We start from the raw sequence: 18,339 nt of genomic DNA, 5'->3' as shown, positions 1-18,339 counted from the left end.
GGTATCAAGTACAACTGAGAGAGCCTTCCTGCCTGAGCCCTTGGAGAGCTGCAGCCAGTCAGCATAGACAGTACTGAGCTAGATGGACCAACGGTCTGATTCCATTATAAGGCAGCTTCCTATGACCCTATGGAAGTACAATTCAAATTCTATGTTCCTAAGTACAGCTGCTAAGCCGTTGGGTATTTTACTTACCCATGTGGTATTTTTGCCTCCGGTTTGGTATTAGGTATTTTGTTGAATAAAACAGATATTTTATTTCATTTTTACTTAAACTATTTCTGATCAATCCTTCATCACAATCAGGGTACACGCAATGTCGCACTACTCAACATTTTTAAAAAACCACAAAATTCCAGTCCAGTTTATAAATACCAGCAGGGAAAACAACAGATAACAGCAGTCTTAAAACTACAGAGCAGCTTCATCCTTCAGAATAAATTAACAACTAGCATCCTATAAATGCCTGAGTGAATAAATGTGTTCTAAGCTGGCAAAGACATTTTGAGCCAGGGAGGTTATATTTCCCCCCTCCTGGTCCTCTCACCATGATCTCACCAGTGTTTGCCTTTCAACTTGCCAAAACCCATCAAGTCCCACCCTATCCATTCATAACCCGCTCCCAGTGTTAACCCCTGACTACACTAAAAACCCTGATTTTAAAAGTACGATCGGGTTGGCAATCCCAGAGTTTTATAAGGAGCTGCCTTATACCAAGTCAGTACATTGGGCCTAGAAATACCATTTACTCTGCCTGAAACAGTGGAGGGCTGCTAGTCAGCGTCTTTCCCTGTCAGCATGCTGGGGGACTGAACTGGGAATCTCATGGCTTACAAATGGAACCTATCCAAGTCACCGCTCCAGAGCTGTGAGGGCGACATTTGCTACTGCAATAAAACAATTGCAGCTCCGAAAGAGGAGCTGCAGAACAAAACCAATAGCCTTTATTTAACACTCTGCTACTCTTGCTACAATGGCTGAACTCAAAATGGCTGCTGCCCTAGTTCATTGCTGTAATTCTCCCAGAACCCATTCTCACAGAACACTTCATTACAGTCTGGCCGCGGTACAAAACAGGATGCTCAGGATTGCCCCCAAGCAATTGGCAGGCAACATGAAGCCTCTAGAATTGTTCTAGCAACTGCCCTCGGGAACCCTGAGCTGGAGAATATCATCTGCCAGCCTTTGGGCATAGCCATCATAAGAATATAAGAAGCACCCTGCTGGATCAGGCCAAGAGCCCATCTAATCCAGCATTCTGTTCTCACAGTGGACAACCACATGCCCCACTAGCAAGACCGGAGTGCAAGAAGTGTCCTCCCCACTTGTGATTCCCAGCAACTGGTATTCAGAGGAGGTAAAACACAGCCATTGAGGCTAAGTAGTTGTTGATAGTCCTTTCTTCCATGAATTTGTCTAATCCTCTTCTAAAGCCATTTAAGTTGGAGGCCTTCACTACATCTTAATTCCATAGTTTAACTACATATTTGTGAAAATGTGTCCATCTGACCCTGCCACTTCCAAAACCCCATAGCTAGTGATCATTTTAAGCAAAGATCCCAAAGATTGCTTCTAGTACATGCAACCTATGTGTTGCGCTACCAACCTATGGGGCTCTCCCCCCCCATCTTTTTTGCTTTCCTGGGGGAATCTCCCTCCAGAGCAACTTATCATATTTTATGGGGCCTTGTTATCTTTTGTTCTGCTTGCTCTGAATGAAGTGGCCCCAGCTGAACCATCTTTGTCTTTCCCTGTTGGTGCCTACAAAAGGCTACTGTTGCATCAGTGCAACCCAGAGATGTATGTTCTCCATGCTAAAAAAATATTAAAATCCAGTGCCAAGATAAAGAGTCAAATTCTGGATAGTGTGTGTGTGTGTGTTGTAGATGCAGCTAACGTGCTTGCTCTTATTTTGCATAGTTTATTGGTCAATGATGGCTAATTCACATAATTTATTCTGATTAGGGTAGCCATCAGAGAACAGGGGCATGAACTCCCATTAACACCTATTTTACTATCAGGCTGCGAATTATACTAAGGAGACCAGGTTCAGTATGACACCTGGCAATAAGCAATACTAAGTGTCACAGGGCCAAAGGTTGCAGAGAATGTTTACTGCAGGATAGCAAGAGAAATTGCTAAAATGGGAGGTGAGGAGGGAGGAGGAAGAGAGAATATTAACACAGATGGCTCCAAATGTGAGACACATATCAAGCCTCAAGGGAACTGGTTTCAAAGGCCTTGTCAGTTTCACCTCTCTGCTTGCCCTGACTGGTGCATCCATCCTGAGAGACCATTGACAAAAGGTTTCACTAGTCAAGGATTTATATATAAAAGCAGCAATTGCTTGTTTAAAGGCAAATCATCTTAAATTCCATTGCCAAGGACCTTGCTCCAGCTGTTCCCGCCTTAAGAGATGAGCTGGGTGGCTGCTGGGAACACTTCCTGCTATGGCATCCCCAAACTTTGGAATCCCCCCTTCAGCTACATTCAACAGTGCCAAATTAAATCATTCGGTCTTTGCCCAATTTGGGTTTTTTTTGTAATTATGTTGCTTGTTTTTGTTGTCAGTGGCTGCTGGATCTTTATTATTAGTTTCTCATTTTATTGTAATACACAATTTTATTATTATGTTTTGTTGGCTGCCTCAGGCTGCCATCCTCTGCGTTCTGGGAGAGCGTCCCAGGGGCCATAGGAGGTTTTGGATTGCCTCCTCCAAGGGTACAGAGAAACGCTCAACCTCGAATGGCCCCTTCCCAGCCACAGCAGAAACCTCCATGACCCTTACTTTACTGATATTAGAGCTCCAACAGCAGTAGAGACTAAAACAGGGCACTGCAAGGGGCAGACCAGGGAAAGCCTTGAATCAGAAGCATCCAAGGCCTTCCCATTCCTCCATAACAGAGCTACAGTACAGTAGGGACCCACTCATATGGCAGGTTAGGTTCCAGACCCCCACTGAAAAGCAGATCAGCTATAGCTCGGGGGTCTGGAACCTAACTGGCTGATCGCACTGGAGGAGGAGATCTACAGCTGATCTCCCCCTCCTCTGGCAGCTCGAGCGTGAGAGTCTGATCTCGCCGGAGGAGGAGAACAGTTGTAGCTCTCTACAGCTAATCTTCCCCTCCTCCGGCAAGATCAGCAGGAGCCTGGGGAGCTCCAGCCTCCCCTCCAGCTGATTGCCCTGCTGGCGCCATATTAGCGGAACGCCAAAAAGCGGGGCACTGAGAAGCAGGGCCCTACTGTATACATTTCACATACAAACCAGACCGGAAGGGGGGAAAGAGCAGAGCTTGGAAAAGTTACTTTTTTTAAACTACAACTCCCATCAGCCCCAGCCAGCATGGCCACTGGATCAGGCTGATGGGAGTTGTAGTTCAAAAAAGTAACTTTTCCAAGCTCTGGGAAGAGTAAATGGTTGCTCCTTCCTCTATCCTCTTTTAGACCGCTCTGCTCAAGATCTAGATTTGGTAGAGAGGCAAGGTACAAAAACAAAAACAAAAATTAAAATAGGGTATTGGAAAAGCACTTCATCACCAAGTTAAAAGCTGTTTAATAAGATTTCTTTAAAAACCAAGGCAGCCTTGACATTGACAAAAGCAAACCATTACTAACAATCAGTAAAAAAAACTGTATACAGCCTGTGTTTTTGTGAGGCACCAGTTGACTCAAAGCATGTGCTGCTCTAAGAACAGGAAGCAGGGACCTTCCTCTTCAACCTACCAGGGTACTTGGCTAGAAGAGGAGAGCTGCCAGCCTGTTAACTGTTGAGATTTCGGGCCACCACTACAGATGGGATGGACAGATGATGGCACTGCACCTACCCACTCGGCAGGGATCAGGTGACATAAAGTGGCCATGAGAACTCTACCTGGTGCTATAAATCTAACTATTCTGGCCTGGTGCCCCAGCCTGAGCTGCTTTTGCATGTCCCCTCTCTGTTTACTTCAAGGAACAAGCCCTGACTCCTACAATTAGGGTTGTGGAAGCCCCAGGTTGGGAACAATCTGGAGTCGTGTATGATCATGCAAGTGTAGACGTCCAATTATATCTTTGCAACAGGCAACTTTACTCAAGGCCTGCTTTAGTTTCTGAAACTTCAAGCAACCTCGGCTTGCACTTAAAAAAGAAACACAACTTCTGCAACCATGTTGTTTATTTATTTTTAATGAAAGCTTTGGTATCCAGAAAATCATCTTTTTCAGGTTCTGTATCGTACTCTGCACATAAGTGCATAGAATAGCCCTGGGATAATAACACACTCTACCCTCCCTCCATCAACAGATCCATCATCTGTGAAATGTGTCTAATCCTTTTTTTGCTTTATTATTGCAATGCATTCCATAAGTTAACCATGCACCGTGTGTGGAAAGCACCTCCTTTTGTTAGTGTGAAACCAGCAGCCTGTTCAGATAACAAGCGATTGGGGAAAATTCTGTGTCCATGTGCCACAATGCTGAGGAGTCAACAGCAGATGGCACTGCAGACCCACAAATTATACTAGTGCCATTGCTGTGCTGCTACTACCATCATTACAAGGAAAGGTCAGAAGGACCCAAGAAGTACCTTATATATACACACACACACACCCCTTCTAAGTGTAAGTGAGGAAGATTGGGGTGAGGGGTGCCAAGAAAGGGGGTGCACAGATTTGACATGCATTTGGGCTGCAGCCGCTGCAACCTATTTAATTTCACTGCAGCCAGAATACCCAGATAGGATAAACAAGAAACAGGAGGCAGGAAACTGCAAGGGCTTAATGGGGAGGAAGCTGGAGAATTTCAAGGGGCCAATATGAAGCCCACCCAAAAAACAGAGGTTCCCTAACCTTCCCAACAGGGCTTAGCACATGCTACAGTTTTGCAGCATTTACTCAAAAGGAATTTTGCCATCTGTCCACAGCATTTCACAAGAGCACTCCCCTTTTGATTTTTTTTGTTAAGAACAACCGTTTTACAGGGAAGTCTGCATTCCTCGAGAGCTTATTGGGGGTCCTAAATGAAAATATTAGTAATAGTGGGCAAGCTTCCCTGCCCGCCACTTTGAATAAATAAAATAAATATTGTGTGACCAAACATCTCCTGACACACACATTGTGCAGGGGGCTGTCAAGTGTGTTCTATAATGAGGTCATCCTGGGGTGAAGGTGAAACCCAAACTGGCCTGGGGCAGCAGCCTGCTTTAACCGTGTACTGTACTTCCTCTGAGGACAGAATCCTCTTAGGACAGAATCCCTCCCTCCCAGAATCCTCTGCAGCAAACAGAGGATCCTCAACAATCATGCAGGAAGTCCTTGGCAGGCAGGTAAATGTGGTTTGGAAGCCCTCCCACCCCTCAAAAAAGTTTATTCCAGGGCACTGCTCACAAACAAGAAGGCTGTCTCTTCTTTTTGCATTTCATTTCTCTCTGAACTCTACATTTCTCCTCACCCCACAATATCAATCTATGCCTGCCAAGTCAGGGTTGCACTTCATGCATCTGATGACAGCTTATGCCAGGGGAGATCAACACGGCACCCATCAGACACTCCCAGCTCCCATCCACCCAGGGATGATGGGAGTTGTAGTCCAAACCTTTGGAAGGCCTCAGATTAGCTTGTGCCATAATAAAATTGTTAAATCTTTTAACGTGCCACAAGACTCTTACAGACCGATATGGCTGCCCTTCTGGAAATGGAGACCCCTAGCTCTAAAGGGAAACTCTGGAATGACAACAGTCAAAGGGGTACAACATTACACAAATCAGGGAACAAGCCAAGAGATGGTGGCAAACTCAGACAGAGGACTGGGAATGCAAGTGAAGTGACAGGCTGGAACTTCTCCCGTGGGTATGCTGTTGCCCTCAAGGATGGACCAAGGATGGCTAGAGATGAGAAATGCAAAGAGAAGAGGGGGGGAAGAGAGAGAGTAGCTCTCTGTATTGTCAATTAGGGTTGCCAGGCTCAGGGCCTGAGACTGATCCTGTATCTTTAGGAGAAGAGAAAGTCAGCCAAGTGCAGGTGTTCTTGGAACACTGTAATGGGAAAAACCACAAGGTGGAATTCTCCCTTCCCCCCTGCACAACTTTTAAAGATACAGAAGACCTCTTGGTTGCCAGGCCCGGCCTCCACAGTAAAATGGCCCCAAAACACAAAATTCCTCATCCTCTAGGAGGAGGTCAAGAGGGTATGTGCATGGGTGCCGTGAGGGGTCATCTTATCACTGTTCTACCCCACTTTTAATTTCTTCCTTTTTTAAAAAAGAGAGAGGGAATTCCATGAGTGAGTGGGGCTGATGGACAAGGGAAGGTTGTCTCTCTCCCAGGAGTGGCCAGCACAATGGGGTGCTGCGGTGTTGCCAGGATGATGCAGGATGGCAGAAAGATCATGACCCTGTGGGTGCAGAAGCGCCCGACTGGCTCTGCCGATGTGCCCTCACAGCCCTGATCTCTTCACCTCCCTGCCCTTGCAGATCAGCAGCAGCAATGTCTCTTTTGGGAGGGCAGTGGCGCAGCAGAGCCCCACCACACTGGCTACTCCTGCAGTCTGGCCCTGCTCTGCCAGTCCATTCGGCTTCCATGCGAATTGTGGGTAACCAGCTTGGAAACCAAGCAGGCGAGCGGAGGTAATGGCTCCCTCTGTCCCTTCTCAACTAGTCCACTTGACAGAAGGCAGTTTTTTACTAGCTCTGCACTTCCATGCTGGTTGCGAAGCAGGGAACATTTTGCAGGCTAGTAACTTTTGTGTGTGTCCTACCATGATGGGTCCTCTCCACATTACAGAAATTAATTAGATTAATTCATGAGAAGCCTTGTCATAAGCCTAATGGCCTTTCTGGTGCTAAATATGGGGCCCAGAAACAAGACAGTTTATTTATTTCACAAATAAGTTACAAACTTAACTGTAAGTTACAAACAAAGTGGTTTGCAAAGTTAAAATGGAAACGGACTGCCTTCAAGTCAATTCCGACTTACGGCGACCCTATGAATAAGGTTTTCATGGTAAGTGGTATTCAGAGGGGGTTTACCATTGCCTCCTTCTGAGGCTGACAGGCAGTGACTGGCCCAAGGTCACCCAGTGAGTTTCATGACTGTGTGGGGATTCAAACCCTGGTCTCCCAGGTCGTAGTCCAACACTCTAACCACTACATCACACTGGCTCTCTTGCAAAGTTAACCATGCCAGAAATATGCTTATATCTGCTATCACCTATTCTGAGAAAAGAAGGCATCCACCTTCCTACCCAACACAAAGACAAGTGAATGATAGTATATGGCACTTACACAGCTTTTTTTAAAAGTGTTTTACACTCATTCTGTAAGGAACCTTTACAACTGCTTTGTAAAATGGGCCTATATGAGTGCCCTCAGATTGCAGGTACAAAGCTGAAGGTTGCAGAAGAAAAAAATCAGCTTGCCAAATGCCACTTAGCAATTTCATGGCAAGCACACTTCAAGTACTTCAAAAGTTGCCACACAGAGGAGGGCCAGGATCTCTTCTCGATCTTTCCAGAGTGCAGGACACGGAATAATGGGCTCAAGTTGCAGAAAGCCAGATTTCAGCTGAACAAAAACTTCCTAACTTTTAGAGTTGTACTATAGTGGAACCAATTAAATGCAGTGGTGGGCTCCCCAGCACTCAAAAGGCAGCTGGACAGCCACCTGTCGGGTATGCTTGAAGCTGGATTCCTACATTGAGCAGGGGGTTGGATTTGATGGCCTTATAGGTCCCTTCTGATTTTACTGTTCTATGAAATTAGATTTAAGCCAGGGATCCTCCTAGCCAATACACTGTACCCGGCCCCCTCTACTTGTTTGAGGAATGATTGAGAACTGCAATAGGTAAAGCCGAGTAGGTGAAAATATAGCAGATTCTCAACAAGTTTTGAAATATATTTGGGGAGAAACTATATAGCAGCTTAAAATGGACACAGATTTGCATTCTCTTCTAACGTCTTAGTCAAGCTTGGAGACTCAGTCCCTCCTGAAATGGAGTACGGAAAGGGAATGCAACAACATTGGCTTCACCAGTCACATTCCTCTGTGTTGTTGCTATGGGTCTCTTTCTTGTTTGCCTTTGCTAGCAGCACGATGGAAAGGAATCCTTTCAAAAGGGTTCTAAAATTCTGCATCAGATATCCGGAAGTCAGCCACCAGAGTTAGATTTCTCCAATGGGGTTAGTTTGCAATCTTTTAAAAATGAATCGTGGCCAAACTTCCCATTCACCCTCCACCCCAGCTCCCTGGGTAGATCTGTAGAACTTGGATTTCCCCCCCAATTATCTGCTGCTCAAGAACTGAGATTTATGAACCATTAAAAAACAAGGGATTGCAATGCAGCAAGATGTGCCCCAGGCCCCAACAGCTGCATGCTGCACCCTGCAGCATCTGCATTTCCACAGGCCAACCTTGGTTATATCTGTTCCCTCAATCCAATGAGACTTGCAGTGTGCGCCCACATGCAGACATGTTTCGTCAGAACAAATAATCTGTGTAAACTTGAGGGAGCCGATAGACTAGGCTTGTGTGTGTATGCCCACAACAGTTTCTCCAGTTTGCGAATATGTCCATGGGTCCAAAAAGGTTGGCAACCCCTGACAGATATTATCACAGTTTGAATGCTCTAGCATGTTGAATAACTCCCTGCAAATGTGGGGGAGGGCGAGAGGAGAAGCACGCCAGGCAAAAGAGTGAGTTTGAACTTTTTTCTCTGGTTTGCTTGTTTCCTATGGGGGAAGGCTGTTGTTGCTTAAGGTGGGAACACAATCAAAAGCGATGTTTCCTACTTGCCGCCTGACATGGTGCAGTCTTTTCTGTCACCTCAGCATTACTTTATTCCCACCTAATTTGGCTGCATGAGTAAACCCAACCTTAAATTGGTGGCTTTAGGCAAGCCACATTATCTTTGCCGTAATCCCTCTTAATCTGCAATGCGTGAAGAGCTTTGAGCACTCTGAACAGCTAGAGGAATGCTCAGTCCTTCCCCAGCATGGTGCCCACCAGATGCTTTAGACTGTAGCTCCCATCATCCTTGAGCTCTGGCCATGTAGGCTGGGGCTGATGGGAAGTGTAGTCCAAAATACCTGGAGGGCACCACGTTGGTGAAAGCGATGTTAAACAATAGCACAATTCTCTACCACCATGAGCACTGGAAACTTCCTGTCTTTTCAGAAAATTAAAGGCGGGATTCTCAATGTTTTTTGAGAAAGCAACAGGACCTGATCATACTTATTTTGCAAAACACGGAATGGTCGTTTGGAGGCAAGTAACAAGACCCATCTGTGCATCGGCCAACACCAACAGGGGCAGGGAGGGGGGAAAGTGAAGAGTCTAGGAGTGAAGGTCAAGGATCCACGTGCTTACCTCATATCGCCTTTCCTTAAGTCTATGATCCAAACTGGCCCAATACTGTGACCCCTGACTTGTAACAGATATTCACAGTCCCAGAAAGGTTGCAGTAGACCTCAAATGAGTTAACTGGAGATGTCAAACTGGTGCACCATAATTGTGTGCAAGGCTCCTTACTATTGAGATTAAAAAAAAGAAATCTCCCCCAGAATCGTCTTGCTCTCTTACACCCGCTCATATGCACCCCAGCACTACACTTACTCAGAACCAGAACACCTTATGCATAGGTCCATGCCCCAGCTTCACAAGGTCATTGTGCAATATTCAGGCACACAGACAATATACATATACAGCAGCAGCAGCAGCAACTGGACCTCATCCTGGCCATTTAAGGGGAAATGCTGCCCCTCCAGCTCTGAGTTTTGTTAATGATAAACCTTTCGTTTGCTCTGTCAAGAATCCAAAGATCCTTGCACTGAGGGAGAAGAAGCCCCCCAGGGGAGGGGGAGAAGCAGGAGAGATGAGAGATGAGATTCTGGATTCTGATTGGGGGTTGGGGGGTTGGCTGTAGAAACAAAAGTCCAGAGCATGGTAAAGAAGAACTGGAAAAGCCAACCTGTAGAATCATGAGCACTAGAAACTTGCTTTCTTCAAAAAAATACCACTGGCGTTAAAGAACTTAAGAAAGCAACAGGACCACTATTGGCTAGTTGGGATTTTTGCCAAGAATGGAAATGAACTTTGCTCTGATTCCTGATCATTTAGTTGAGATGTGAGAAACTGGACTGGACCCTCACCCCCTGCAGGTCAACGCTGACACGTGGGCAGTCAATCACCCGACATCACAATGACATGAGGTGACCTATTTTCCTTTGCCCTGCAGGGAACTGCATCTTTACCTGAGCCGCATCAGGTGGGAATGGCTTCGCTGAAACGACCTCGCAGGCCAAATCCTCCCCACAGCTTCCCTTAGTTTTAGTTAGCTTATTATATTCATACAAGGCTTCAGACAACCATGGTCTCTGGCATTTTGTGTTATCACATTTTTGCTGATGTTATCTTGGCTGTCTGTAATGGTTTAAATTCTGTTTTACTGTTTGCTGATATTTTGTTATCATTTTGTAACACTATGTGGGAAATGGGACTCTTGAATTTTATTGTTTTTAGTTATCATTTAAATGGTATGTTTTGACATTTCTGTGGGTTGTAAATTGCCTAGACTACAGTAATTGGGGAAGAGCCGTAGCTCACTGTTCTTCAACCTAGGGTCCTCAAATGTTGTTGGACTACAATTCCCATCAACCCCAACCAGCTTAGCCAATGGTCAAGGATGAGGGGAGTTGTAATCCAACAACATCTGAGGACCCTAGGCCTTAGCGGTAGAGCACATGCCTTGTATGCAGAAGGTCCCTGGTTCAAGCTCTGATGGCATCTCCAGGTACGGCTTGGAGAGATTCCTGCATGAAATCCGGGACAGCTGCTGCCGGTCAGTGTAGCCGGTACTAAGCTGGATGGACCCAATGGTCTGATTCTGTACAAGGCAGATTCCCATCTTCCTAATGTAGAAAGGCAGCATACAAATTGAAAATGAAATGGAGGCAGAGGTATACTGAGATTTGTGAAAAAAATGAAGCTTTTTCCTCGCCACAATTTCATCTTAATTTTTCTTCCTTTCAGTAATTCTTCTCCCTAGAGTTTAAAAGGAAAGGCTTGGTTTCACAACAGCTGGAGCCGAATTAGAGCTGGAAGTATGGAAAGAATGCCTTTGCTCCCTTCACCCGTTTCCTGCTCAGTTACCCCACTCCATACCCCTGCATCTCTCTGCCAGTTGTCAGGAACAGCTGAGACACATCTGCTGGAGATATCACAGCTAGCAGCAATGAGTAACCTCCAAGCCAAGCTCAGAGCTGAAGGTGAGGGTGCCCAGACAGGCTGGCCCCACGCAGAACCCCCCCCCCCACCGCTCTGCTTGAGACAGGCTCTTGCTGTATTTGGAAGTGGGTGGAGGAAGGAAACCCAGCGCCTGCTGTTGGGATCACTGTACAATCAGAGCAGAATGGGAAGCCACACTTGGCACACATGGCAACAGGCCATTCATCACTGGCAAAAATTTGCTCAGAACCTTACTCGAGCAAGGGCGCTCAGCGTCTGTAACCATACCCGACCAGGGATCTGGTGCATATGTACTCTGCAAAAAATATCCGAATACCGAAATCTGTATAGATCAAGGACATAGGTGGGCCATTTTTGCAGTTGTTCATCTTCAATCTGCCATAGGGCAAGGCAAAGAGTTATGCATGATACAGATCACTCTGAAATTAGTGTGGTGCAGCACTTACAGAGTGTCATACTGGGGCCAGGGAGACACTGGTTCAAATTCCCACTCATCTATGCAGCTCACTGGATGACCTTAGCCTTATCGCCATCTCTAGCAGGAACGGAACAGCTGGTTGGGCCAAGGAAGTGATAAATGCCTCCTTACGAGAGGGAGTGGTCCCTAGCTGTCTAAAAGAGGCAGTGGTGAGACCACTTCTGAAAAAGCCCTCCTTGGACCCAGAAAATTTTAACAGCTATAGGCCAGTGGCGAATGTCCCATTCCTGGGCAAGATCCTGGAACGAGTGGTTGCTGACCAGCTCCAGGCGTTATTGGATGAAACCGATTATCTAGATCCATTTCAGTCGGGTTTCAGGCCCGGTTTTGGTACTGAGACAGCCTTGGTCGCCCTGTATGATGACCTATGTCGGGAGAGAGACAGAGGGAGTGTGACTCTGTTGATTCTCCTTGATCTCTCAGCGGCTTTTGATACCATCGACCATGGTATCCTTCTGGGGAGGCTCGCGGAGCTGGGAGTCGGAGGTACTGCTTGGCAGTGGTTTCACTCCCACTTGGCGGACTGTCTCCAGAGGGTAGTGCTTGGGGAGGGTGACAAGATCTAGGGCCTTCTCGGTGGTGGCCCCCAAATTGTGGAACAGTCTCCCCGTGGAGGTGCGCTTGGCACCGACGCTGTTTTCTTTTCGGCGCCAAGTGAAAACCTTTCTTTTCACCGAAGCATTTTAATTTAGTTTAACTTAAATTTATACAAATTGTTGTAATTGATTTTTGATTGTTTTTATGTCCTGTGGTATTGTATTATGATTTTACTGTACTTTGTTCACCACCCAGAGAGCTATTGCTAGTCGGGCGGTTTATAAGCTTAATTAATAAATAATAATAATAAATATAATAAATGTAACCCACCTCAGAGGGTTGTTGGAGGACAAAGCAGGTGGTTGCAAGCGGGGGGGAAGAGAACAGTGCACATCCATTACGTGGGTACTTCTCGAGATGCTCCTGGACTACACCTCCCATCATCCCTGAGCATTGGCCATGCTGGCTGGGATTGTTGGGAGCTGGGAATCCAGCATCATCTCAGACACCAGGTCGGGGAATGATGATATGCACAGCCACAATCTCATGAAGGAATTTAAAATAAGTAAATAAATAATGTTAATTGGCCAGCTACATCTGAGACTTAACAAGGAATAAGGGCTATTTATCCATAAGAGCTAGAAACTTGCCTCTTTTTTAAAAAGAAAAGAAAGATTCTCAGGAAGCTTAATGCTATGTCTAACGCAGGACATTTTATCTGTGCTTTCTTTGACATTTACAAAGACCTTGCAGAAGACACTTTGCCTCTACATCTATAGTGTTTTCAGTGAAAATATAAGGTCGGTAGTTTTTCTCACTGGCTGTTCCATGATAAGTATTCAAGGCAGAGAGACTCCTCCCTGCTACTCCTGTGGCACCAACCTGAGGCAGCAGAACATTAGTTCTCAACGGGAGAATAAGAAACCTCTCTAAAAGGAGCAGAAAGTTGCCGGGGAGACCAGCCTTCTTAACCATTCCCACGTTTCCATCTCCACTGACTCAGGAAGTACACAGCTCCATATCCCCATCCTGTCAGAAGAGAATGGCATGCATTTCTCCCTTGCAGTTAATGTCGGTACTGATATTAGATCAGCAATGGGGAACCTGTGGGCCCTCCAGATATTGTTGGACTCTGACTCCCATCAGCCCCAAACAGCACGGCCAGTGAATGGTCAGGGACTATGGCTGTTGTCATCTAGCAAACGTCTAGATCAAATACATGAGGACAACCCTGGTTTGCTAGCTTCCATCACCAAGACCCCCAAATTGCACTCCCCTCATTCACACATTACTTGTGCATATCCACACTGACAGCGGAGCAGGTCCGTGCTTTTCACCCTACCCCAGGTCTTCTTTCTGCAACAAATCACACAACCTGCAAAACCTGAGTGTCCCGATCATGTGGAGCCCACTGCCTGCAGGGAGGTGCTTGTGCATTTGAACTTATCCACAAACAACCATGCTCAACACACTACTGTTGCAGGAAGACCACTCAAAAGCAGGGGTAGGCCGAACTCAAAAGCAGGGGTAGGCCTAAAAGTGTGGCCTTGCTCCCCACTACCAACATGGATTATGTTCTGCACACAAGTAAGTCATAAATAGGGGCTATCGTGAGCCTCTGGTCCATCTACTCACTTTTTCCTGAGTTTTATTTCCAAGCCGCTAACAAACACTCACTTAAAAAAAAAATACATTGATCAGCAGCATGAAGAAAGCGGAAGGTTTAACCATGTGCTGCCCCCCATCCCATTCTTTTTTCTCAGTCTAAATCAACCACTGCCCCCTTTCTCAGAAGCTGCTATTAGATTCAGGGCAGGGGAGAGGAAGAAGCATATGCACGATCCCGTCCCCACTCACCCCCCAAACCTTGCAGGATTAAGTAGCAGCTTCAGGAAGCAATTTAGATAGGGGAAACTGCACGGGGGACAGTTAAACACCCATTTCCACCAGAGCTGCTGCTCCACAAACTCCAGACCCCTTCCCCTTCCCTGAAGCTGCTTCAAAATGATCAAAAGTTGGGATCTGCGTGAGCTTAGAAAAACAAACAAAAATTCTGCATTAAGGCAACCCAGGTTTTGCTCCCCCCCACCGCAAAAAAAGAATACAAATTCTCCATGTCTTCAAAGATTAGTTTGTTTTGAACTATAAACCCCACTCTCCTGCTGGGAATGCTGCATTGCTTCTGAGATTTTGTACTGCCCACCCATTTTTGCGCTTATATACACAGCCACCAGTTTTCTCAGTCATCAGGGTTCAGGATTTCAGGACTGCCAGCCAACAAGTGCCCAAGACATCTGTGCAGACACATTTGACACAGCACTCCTTAGCACAACAAGGACACTTGCTTGGGGGAAAGAGGAGAATTACATCCCACCCTCAGCAATCAAATTCCAGGGTTTGTTGCAACGCCATTGCATTGCTTCCACGTTCAGCACACACACCGAGGCGGCTTAGATCCACAAACCAGGGAAAGGTGTCTGCATTTTCCCCATCTCAACTGAGAACAGTGTGTTTTTACTGCATCGTAAGAAGGTTCACTTAGAAAGGCCCTGAGCAACGTTGACTTTTGGAAAAGGGCAGGGGAGGAGGAAAGGGAAGTTTAAATCACCCCCAAGTTTAAAAAGCTTCAAAAAATAATTTCAGCAAGCCCAAAAAGAAACAGGGTCAAAACACCCACGCCAAAAACACCCCCTAAAAAATGCCTCGTAATAATGCTGCACTCTGAGAATCTTCGGCCTGAAAGATGCTTCAGCGGATTTACAACCCTACACCTAGAACTCAGTCCAAGGGGATCCAGAGAACAGAGAGGCAATTTGCCACTCAACCTGGGGTAAATACCAAACAGTAATGTTTCCTGAGCCCTTACAGAAAGAGCTGCACAAAACTATCCTGGATGCCTGGCCTCATAGGAGGGACGTGCCACAGACAGAGAAGTTTTTTTGTGGAAGAAGAGCTTCTTGCATTGGTCACCACCCAAATGGCTGTGTTCCAGCGGGCAACAGGAAGCGCCAGTCAGCCTGAACTGGGAACCTTTGGCCTGGTTTGCATATACAGCAGGGCCCCTCTCATACGGCAGGTTACGTTCCGGACCCCCGCTGAAAAGCAGAACTCATTGAATAGAATGGTGCTCGATGCCCCAAAACAGCCGTAAAAGTGGAACAAGCGCCGTATGAGTGGGGCTTTAGTCTAATTGTGTCTAACTGAGACCACCGCATTAGCGAAGCGCCGTAAAGCGGGGCCCTACTGTAACACTAAGCCAGGGTTTGTTTAACAAACCCACAAGTTGTCCCACAGATGATCAAAGAAACCACAACTTGTTTCTCCAAAGCTTGCTTTGTTTTTCAACTGCTCTTATCTCATGTCTTTGTGGTTTGACGAGTGGCTGAAGTGGGATGGTCAAACCAACCATGGTTAATTAAAAATTCTGGGTTCACACACAGTGACAAGCCATAGTTAAAATAAACCAAGATTTGTACACCAACAGCAAACCATTCCTTCAGATCGTGGTTTGGTGGCTATAAACAAACCATAGTCAAGCTTCTGGGCAGGGTTCACATGATGCTAAACCATGGTTGAATAACCAGGCCTTTGAGTCAGGCACTGCTTCTGCTGCTTCCAGACAGATTAGAGTTCACAGCAGTAGGAGGTGGGGGGGAGCAGAGAAAATAGGGAATAGGAGGGATACAGGTGGTGAAGAGAAGAGGGAGGGAAGGGGCAAGTATTTGCAAGGCTACCAAAGGTGTGCTCCCACTACACATTCCTCTAGTGCCAGAGCTGGTCCACTGTCTGTCTGCATGGATGGGGCAACTGTATGCAGAGTAGAAGTTGGGATTCTAGCGGCTGGGGCTGCAGAAATAAAGGAGGAACCTATTTTTCCTAGGGACGAGTCCTGCACTGTACTACTCTCAGAGTGAATTCTGGGGTTAAGAGAGCGTCTTTGCCCATTTGTAAAGCCCAATTCACTTTGTCCTTCAAAGGAGGCTTGGATTCAGGGTCAGGGACGAGGAGCCTTTGACCTTCCAGATGCTGTTGGACTCCCATCAGCCCCAGCCAGTGTGGCCAATGGGAGTAGCTGCCCAGCAGGTTCCCCCCCATCTCTGCCTTAGGTCACTGGGGTTAGAAAAACCACTAAATGTCTTTCCAGCAGCATGGTGGCACCTTCGTCATGGAAATTTCCTCTCCAGGAAAATCTGCCAAGCTTCCTCCCTGATAGCTTTTTTATTTTTTAGGTAAGAATATTTCTTTTAAAGAAAAGCTTTGGTCTTTTTATTGCTTCTAGATTTTAGCTGTCACTCTCTGGTCCCTATACTCTCTTACCTGGTAGTTAAGTTCCATTGAGCTCAATGGGCCTTCTTACTAGACTCAATAGAGTTGCTTTGCATACCTCTAAATCACCTTTCATTTTTAATTTTTTTTGACATCCTGAGTTACCTCAGGGAGGGAGACAGCTTTAGATCCAAAGACAGAACACAAATAGTATGCTATTTTATTGCGTTATTTATTTTATCTAAATTGCTTGCTTGGGGGATATTTACGCTGCCATATGAATCCACAGAGCCCTTTGGGCAGCTCGCAACACATCAATAATAAAAGATGGCATAATTAGGAATGAAATCAAAACAGGGGATCTAAAATCAAGTATATGAAAGCAGGAAACATTTAACAGCCAGAGAACAGTTCCCAGGGAAAAAAATATTTTAATATATGTATTTTTGTGTGTGTCACGTGCATGCACACACACACACACACTACAGACATATACATGTATGTACACAGACAGACACACAGACACAGAGCGCCTTACACGGTGGTCCGTTTCTATTTTCAGAGATGGAGGCTTCTTCACAAAAGCCAGCTCACAGCAGAAGCAGCTCAAAGCACATCTAGAATCTGTCCATGAAATTCTGAATTTGCATTGCTCGGAAGCCAAGCAGGATAAAGGCGCTCAGTAAGGCAGCTGGGGGTGGAGTGGGGGTGAGGTGCCTAGCTCAATTCATGAATGGCTAGCAACTGGCTTAAGAAAAGACAGCAGTTGCAACTGTGAGATGGAGCAGTCATAAATTGTGTTTAAATGTTGCTTTGGGGCGAGCAATCTGTTCAGTGCTGGTAGCCGCCTTGAAAAGACAGTAAAGGGGATGAAGGGCCAGACTTCGGGTTTTTACTTGCGTGTAATTAACATATTTTAATGAACTTGGAAGATGACCAAGCTGGTGACGGCAGGCATCTTGTCTTTTTTAAGACTCTTATTGTTTTCAAATGATGACTGACCAGTATGTGTGTGGTCTCATCTTGCATCAGCTCTTGAAAACAGATATTGCCCTAACCTGCAGCATGTTTTCCATCCTTCCGTTCAGTGAATATTCTTGTACCCACGAGGACTTAGTCTATCTGGATGTTGCGGATCTCATAATTTGGGGTGTGTGTGTGTGTTGATTCCAAATACTGTTTTTTAGCTGGAAGACTACAATGAAGTTGCTTCCCTTCAATTTTCTCCACCACCACACCCCCTGTGACATGCATAATAACAGTAATTCATGTGGGGATATGGTAGCATGCAAAGTGACTCCCATCCAAAGAAAATAATCCATGAGATGCCACCAAGATCACCACATCACCCTCCTGTGGATTAGCCTTTCCAACAGGCTCAGGACTGGCTGGGATAACGGGTTCATGTTACAAAGGCAGCGTCTTTACTTGTCTAAAAGGACTGGCCAAGACACAGCTGCTCCATCCTGGCTAGCACTTGCAGAACTGCTGTTCAAAGGGCAGGTTCACAAGTGCATTTCTTCACTTAGTGGACTAGAACATCCAGTGAGGGCCTGCATGCACTGATTTGGTTTAAAATAGTTACACTTATGAATGGGTTAATACAGCAGATAACTTCATTTCACCATACAGGCACAATGCTTTTCAGTGGCGTTAATTCCATAGCCGAGCTGCTTGCAACTAGGGTAATGCCAGTTGAGAGGAATCGTTCCTCCAGCTTGCCCTACCTTGGAATGAATGCAAGCTCACCGGATGCCACCTCCCTGCTTTCTTTGCCTCCATCTTCTTAGCAGACCCTATAAAAACTGGGGCGGCCAACATGCTTCCACCCAGATGTTGCTG

The 18,339-nt window shown here is 46.0% G+C and overlaps 1 protein-coding gene across 2 annotated transcripts in view; it reads right to left on the bottom strand.

The window, feature by feature from the left end:
- The window catches only part of CTDSP2 (CTD small phosphatase 2), a 66,527-nt gene that overhangs the window by 16,938 nt on the left and 31,250 nt on the right, over positions 1-18,339 (bottom strand). The window lies entirely within an intron of this gene.

The sequence above is a fragment of the Rhineura floridana genome, chromosome 3 (assembly GCF_030035675.1).
Source record: "Rhineura floridana isolate rRhiFlo1 chromosome 3, rRhiFlo1.hap2, whole genome shotgun sequence".
Classification (NCBI taxonomy): Eukaryota; Metazoa; Chordata; class Lepidosauria; order Squamata; family Rhineuridae; genus Rhineura; species Rhineura floridana.
Note: the sequence above shows the minus strand (reverse complement) of the source record. Positions and strands in the feature narration are given on the sequence as shown.